We start from the raw sequence: 8,184 nt of genomic DNA, 5'->3' as shown, positions 1-8,184 counted from the left end.
GTCTGACAAGGAAAGCCGATGTCTCGTGTATACATAGGCGTAAACGTAAAAAATCCATTGGCAGTTGGAATTCGATATAGAAATAGGCCATAGTGTCGCTGCCCGGGCAAAATTTCCCTCATTCATTAGCCCAGTCGGAGCAGAACAGTAGGACATTAAACCCCATTTCATTTCTTTTCATTGCGACAGTTGGAAATTGATCAAAATTTGGCGGACATGCCTTTTCGGGTAAAATTCTCCTCTGTTATGTTTCACTCCCAACGATAAAATAAGTATTACACGTTCGTCTCAATTTCAATGACATAACATCAAAAACCACTCCATTTCATTTCATTCTCAGATACGTTAAGCCCTTGTCTCTCAAATAATATAGAAGTTATCATTGTGTTGTGAGATAGACATAATGGATTGTTATTGAATTATGGTAACCTAATCTGTTAATATCAAAATATACTACTGTACATCTGTTACACTAAGTAATTCACTATAACAATACAAATTGTTATTATGTCGACAATCTGCACAGAATGAGATCAGCAACGCAATCTCTTTCACAGTATAACATCAATGTTTCGCATGCCCACATCTAAATAGAACACCTGTTACCACTTCTCGTTTACTCCGAACGGTCATGCTTTCGCTATACTTTTCTATTACAAGCTATTTAAGCTAATTGGAGCGCAAACGATCTTTATAAATAATAGTGACATTTATATTATCATTATTACTGTATTTATATAGTGCTCCAAAGCATTTAACAAATAGAAAATATATCATGAATCATTTATATAGAACTTAAATCGTTATTATAGACTATAAATTTACTATATAACCTTAACCATTGTGGAATGTACATGTAAAATCACTAAGTGATACATTGAAACTAATGCCCACGTGAAGCTTCCATTATCAAATTATGGTGTGTTCAATGAAAGCCTTTATCGATTAATCGATTAATTTTATATAAGAGCTAGCTTGTTTAGTCATTTAAAAATAAAAAAAAATAAAATTTAAAACATAATTGAATTATATGTAAACAGGCAACCACTGTAAATCAAACAAAACAGGATGGTGGTACTTTCTAGACTGGGTCACATATCAGCCGTCATAAATTTGTTCTTTAATGGTAAACCAATAATACGCTGTTTAAGTAGACATTTAAGAACAGAAATTGACTGAAATTTGGGTTCCAAAATTTTCGATATTTATCAATGGCTGTTATATTTTGGTGTAGTTTGGGGGATGACCATCTGTCTTAGTTGATAATTCAAAGTCTGTAGGTACAACCATTGTTGAGATAAAGCCGATGCTATGTGCCAGTGTCGGTAGAACCAAATTTTAAACTGTTGACTTCCGCACAATGCGCACTAATCGATATAATATATCAGAAGAACACAATTCAACACTTTATTTTGACATAAATCAAAGAGATCAATTTGAGCGTCCTTCTTCACATTTCTGTCAAAGATAGCCAAACAGACTTATATCAACGGACAACCTGAATCAATACGTTTTGAATCAGGATAATGTAAGATACGAGGACTGGCTATCTGTGAAGGACCTGTACAAAGTAGATGGTTTGCATTTATTTTTCTACACAGTTCCCTTCGAGGTGTACACACTTTTGCCAACGGTGTTGCAAGGTCTGGATGCCGGTCAGCCACGAAGACATTTTCTTCAGTTCACAGTTGAAATGACGACATAATTACTAGGAAAATGGCAACCGGCTAGTTCCTTTTTCATTTTTGGAAACAGGTCTCATCCATGGTCGCAAATCTGGCTAAAATATTATCAGAATTTGCTTCAAAACGGCGCAGATTGTCACGGGGCGTCAGGAATTTGAAACGTTTCCTATCCGCCGTCAAATGCTTTGGCACCCATCTTGCAGGAAGTTTTGTTGGCGATAATGTGCTCAACTCTCCCATTACAGATGCTCACAACACTGGCAATAGGTCGAGTGGTCAATCGTTGATCAAACATCACCATGTCATGTACCCGGATAATGTATTCTTGAATGGTTGTTGTTGATGCTTTCCAGGACGCGGATCATCGTCAAGGCTCTCTTTGCGGAAAAGGAAGGGACATCATCGCCTAAAGTGGAGACCATGTCGGCATGTACTTGATGCCTATCATTAAGCCAGTTTGTCCATTTCTGGTGTTTTCAATGGGTATGTTCGCAAGATGGTCTGATAAGACAATAATGACATTACAGTTGCAGTTATTATGTCTATGATTCATTCAATTGTACTTCTTGATGGCAAAAGTATGTTTCAATCCAAATGATCCATCCATTTCAGGCTTAGAACTTTTAAGCCAATCTCGTAAAAAGCCACTTATTTTCTCTTAAGATTCAATACACTTATTAAATGAGTTGTTTATTCACGATTCAAATTCAGTTACCTTGTGCGCCATGTGTCTTGTCTGTGACAATAACGATATTAGATGTTTTCTCGCAATTCCATGTAGACACATCAATTCCATGTCTGTAGACAATCATTCATGTACTTCCAGTTAGTACGCTTCAGGTTCCTAATCTACATATAATTGGACAATCAAGTGTAATCAATAGAGTAATCCTGTCTACGCTGAATTTTCTTTAAGTTAATCTCTGGCATCTGCCATGGATCAATTAAAGTCTTAGTGTGATAACTTTTAACCCGAGTCTCGGAACGATAACTCCGGAAGCAATCTTTTTCGTTTTAATAATATTTGTATTTACACGTATAGTAAAGTTCTAACAACATCTTTAAGAAATAAAATGAGGTTTAACGTTTTACTCGGCTAATGAAGACGGACATACGCCATGCAGTGTGCTATGAGGACAATTCGATATTTCAGTAGGCCGTAACACCGGGGTGTGATAATATATAATTGCATTTGTTATAACAAGCTCTCAATCTGAACGACAGACTCACCCTACCTGCAGAGAAGTGTTTCTGACACAGTGAATAGCCATGATATCCATATGACGTTATCTAAACGTCACAGGTCATGAGGTCACATCAACAAACAAATGTAAACACCATCATTATGATCATTATCAACATTACAAGACACAATGTTACATTGTAAACAATAGCCTTCTTGCAGCCTTTAGGACTGTATAATCCGTACAGAACGTCTTATCGCTTCTTCCAATGATTTTTCACAAAAATAACTTCATCTACAACTCTAGTTACTATACTTGTAACGTTAAACTGTGTGTTTAACGTTACAATTGATACAGTCTAAGAATCCTTACGCAAGTTCAAATAGGTTCAAACGCACAATTGTCAACACATATCATTACAGTTTGTATTGGAATAAGTAATTCTATGACAAATAGTGAAGACTGGACCACTAAAATAGTTACCGAACAGTTTTTCTTTGTGGTTTTGCGTTCTACATTTGCATAGCGATATTTCTTGTAATGACGTATTACACAAGCCGCCGTGACACCAGCCAGTTGAAATTTCGCGTAGCATTTGGGTTTCATCAAATCATATAATTATGCGGTAAGGCTTCACCTTTATTTCAATAGAAATTGATTTATTATATGTTAAGCTAGGTGCAGTATTGTTTTGGGTCAGTTTATGTGTAAATTAAGGGAGCTATAGGCCAGTAATCTTTTTGTAGTGATTTCACTAAAAAACTTGCGCAAAGGAACTTTGTAGGACGAGCCACTACTGTGGCTGGAGTAAGGCGGAAGACATCAGTAGTGGAACCATTTCTACTACAACTCTAGATTTGACGTCGGCATATTGGCACTATTTTGTGCTTCGGTCGTGTCTATTTCAGATATACACAATCAATTCTGTTAATGTTTTTAGCGTGGGGATTGACTAAAAGTTAATTTATTTCAGTTCTAAACAAAAATTTAAAACTTTAACGCAATTTTTAAAAAATAGCCAAATTCTGGCTGGGATTACTGAGCAAAATGGCCATTCACTGTCTACGTGCGAAAAAAAAGCCAGCTACCATTTAATTTTCGTACGTTAGTTACGTACGAACAAGCTCTGTATGAAAAAAACCTAAGTCCTTTTCTTTTATGTGCAAAACCAAGCGAAAGTTAATTTCTCATTGCGTATTGAATGGCATTTAAATTCAATTTAAAACGAAATATTTTTGTGCTACTCATTTTTAATGTCACGCTTACATCTCATCAACACCATAAACTAATAACAAAAACTGATAGCTTCTCGTCCAGGGATATTCTTGGATCCAATAATGTGCGTTAACAGACATCTGTGTAATAAAAATGCGAAACCGATTATAGGTGATTTTTTTTATCAGAAGCATTACACGTGATAAATATAATAAAGCTTAACATTGTTAACTGAATTGTAGTATTATAAGTATGTTAGAAATATGCAGGAAAAGACAAAGTTGAGTCCGTAAGATGATCATCATTAATGAACGATGGTTATATATATAAGAATGATAATCATGTCCACTGGCCCACAGTTTGCAGTCGTCTCCCGAATTCCTGCCGGGACATGTTGTAAAAGATAAATACAAATTCCAACGAATTCGAAAAATTAAGCAATAATGGGACACTCAAAAGATCCATATAAATTATTTTCATGTCTAGCGAGTTGTATGTCCTGTCGCTGACAGGAAATAAAAATTCAAACATTACGATGGGCCAATTAGATGTATAATTATATACTAAACGCCATAATGTTGAAATGTAGACTTGAGTCTGATTACACTGTCTTAGTAATGTAAATCGTTTGTGAGTATTTCATTTCAAAACGTATTTTTCATATAAAGACTATATTGATTTCTCTCACTTCATATATTGACTGTTTTCGAGACGTTTTAAACTACTTCACTCGGCTATCCTTCCTGTTGATGAATGGTACAACCGGTTTAATTTCAATTCCTGCTCCAGCTGTAATCATGACATGTAACGTTTCTATTTCATCCAATTTAACTATACGCGACTAGTCTTGGAGATTAATACACAACTGGTTTTGATGAAAGCACCCTGAAGGTTTTAAAGTGACAGACGGGTGCAATGCCAGATGACAAAACTTTCTTGACACTATTTCTTATTTGGCGGTCCAGCTGCCAAGGGTTATTTTACATGCCTGTCTTCTTTCGCTCAGTCGGTACAGTCATTTTGTTTTGAATTAGAATTCAGTTTGGGTCGATTTCAATCAATATCGGTGTTGTTATCTTACGGTGAAATTATTGAATCATAATATCAACTATTTAAGACACATTGAACATTTTAAAATCAGTAGACGATGTTGGGTGCTCTATGGATATAATGGTTTCAAGCGTCATTTGTAATGAACAAAGGAAATAATATCATAGAAGACAATGGTTGATTCACAAACGACAAAATAATAATAAAAAGATAGCAACGCAAATTTATAGAGTGGAAATACGCCCACACAGACCATTGTCTCAACTCCAGTATATCCGAAAGGAAAACTTAGATGTTGACCAAATTTGATTACTCCGGAACGGAAAGTCGCAGAGCACTTAAAGATACATTGTGGGAGATTAGATAAAGATCTTGCAGTTCTGACTATAATAGTTAAAAACTAGATAATGTAAAGGAAAATTGCTGAAAATTTTAGTCAAATTGATCCACTCTGAACCAAGATTTTAGCGATTGAATTTTCGGCCTAGCCTCGATCATCATTACTAAAGTAGGTACGATAAAAAAAACATAGTCTCGATTATCCATTTCATGATTAAATCATTAATGGAAGTCGAACAGCAAATTGGAACCTAATCCAATAAACATCGCAGGCTAGCGATGACATCGATAGTTGATTATGGTCTGGATAAGTTAATTAATGTCTAATTAATAATTTAGATAACATTTCAGGCCTAAAGAAAGGCCTGCAATAGGCAGATTTAGCTCTTGCATAATATATGTTTAATATCGATAGGAGTCATTCCCTGGTGAACCCAATGCTTCTCACCAAACTTGAGGTTTTCAGCAAAGGGGGTAACTCTGGAACGGAAAGTCACGGAACACATAATATCGATAAGGTTTCTACATTCATGATCACAAAGCCTCACACCATATTTGAAAAAATAAAACGCCAAAAACATAGCCACTATCGTGTTCACAAGTCTCAGAACGCTCAGTACCGATAGGGTTCGTCTGCATATTACCCCAATGCTCCAAATGGAATTGGAAAAAAAATATGATAAAGGCTGTAGCTTATGTCGAGCTCATAGGGTTTTCGCCAAAGGGGAGATAACCCGGAACGAAAGGTCGTAGAACGCTGAATATCGAAATGGTTCGTCCTCTCCTGACCACAATGCTTCACACCAAATTTGAAAAGAATCCCTCCGTACTGCATAATGAAAGGGGGGCCACGCCGGAATACCCCGATGATCAACTTTCTCTGCCAACACAGGGATCGAACACAGGACCAACCTCTGGGCTCCCAGGCAATAATTATTGGAAATGGCTGAAACCACAGCTTTAAACATTATGTATTAAATCAATCGATTAATAAATTTACGAGGGGTTAATGATAAGTAGTGAGCCTCGATTAGAAATCCGTGCAACACAATGATACCACGTTTTGCACGTGTACTATTATGTTCCTCGGGCTCTGTCACAAACTTTCCTCACATTCGATTAAACTGTTTGGTTGTGACAGGTCATAACAATAAAGTAGGGTCTGTTGTTATCAGAAAATGGACCATATCGAGGCGAGAGCTGTGATTAAGTATCTGCATAAAAAGGGTCTAACACCAAAAGCCATACATGATGATATGGTTGAGACATTAGGAGATGATGCTCCTTCATATGCCACAATCAAAAGGTGGTCACCTGAATTCAAGCTTGGCCGAGACAGCATTGAAGACGAACCGCGCCCTGGTCGACCAAAAACTGTGTCAACACCTGAAATGGTACACAAAATCCATGATCTGATAATGAATGACCGGCGAGTTACTGAACGATTCATAGCTGGGGTAGTTGGTATTAGCCAGGAGAGAGTTCATTCTATTATCACTGAAACTTTGGAAATGACAAAGGTTTCAGCAGGATGGGTGCCAAAGCTTTTAACGCCTGATCAAAAGCGTTCAAGACACATCATGTCAGAAGAGAATCTAGCCTTATTTGGAACCGATCCTGACCGCTTCCTAAAACAAATTGTTACTATGGATGAAACCTGGGTCCACCACTTTCAGCCAAAAACAAAAGAGCAGTCAAAACAGTGGAAACATGTGACCTCGAGGACCCCAAAGAAGGCAAAGACTGTTTCATCGGCAGGAAAGGTTATGGCCTCAGTATTTTGGGATTCTGAGGGTGTTCTCATGGTGGATTACCTCCAAAAGGGTCAAACAATTAACGGTAGATACTATGCAGCACTTATAAGGCAGTTGAGGCAAGAAAATAAGACCAAAAGACGAGGAAAGCTGACCAAAGGTGTGATTTTCCACCAGGACAATGCGCCAGTGCACAAATCAGCTGTTGCCATGTCAGCAATCCATGACTGTGGTTTTCAACTTCTTCAGCATCCACCCTACTCTCCTGATTTAGCTCCCCCAGACTTCTATCTGTTTCCTGCTCTGAAGAAATGTCTTTCCGGCAGGCATTTCTCGTCTGACGATGACGTCATTGCCGCTGTGGATGATTTTCTACACACCCAAGACAAGACTTCTACAGAACTGGAATTAAGGCTCTGCAACACCGATGGCAGAAATGTATTACATTGAAGGGGGACTATTTTGAAAAATAACTGCATTTGATTTGAATTTCTTGTTTCTTTCTGTGTTAGACTCACTACTTATCAATCACCCCTCGTAGTCTCTAGATCATCCACAAGCATTTACAGACGACGGACGCCGGACAGATGCTTGGGCGGACATACGGTGGCGACGAAAATATACGACCATATTCCAATGTGGGAGTATAAAAAAGTACGTAAATCACTTTATATACACCCTTATGAGCTTTTAGACCAGTTTTCTTATATTCTAAGGTTCCAAAGAATAGAGCTATACGCCCTTAAGGGCACAAAAAAATCTTCAGTTTCAAAACAAACATGAGAATCATTTTCGTCCCCAATAATTTTGGTAACACATGAAACTGAATTTAAATATGTTAACAATTTAGCGTAGATTAAAATTTATAAGAACCTGTTGATTTTAATCCCGAATCGGCTGTCGCAATAGTCTAATAATTAAAAAAAAAAGAGAATAAATTGGGTGTACTTTTTCATA

This window comes from Patella vulgata, chromosome 8, assembly GCF_932274485.2.
Source record: "Patella vulgata chromosome 8, xgPatVulg1.2, whole genome shotgun sequence".
NCBI lineage: Eukaryota > Metazoa > Mollusca > Gastropoda > Patellidae > Patella > Patella vulgata.
The sequence above is the reverse complement of the archived record's forward strand: the minus strand, read 5'-3'. Positions refer to the sequence as shown.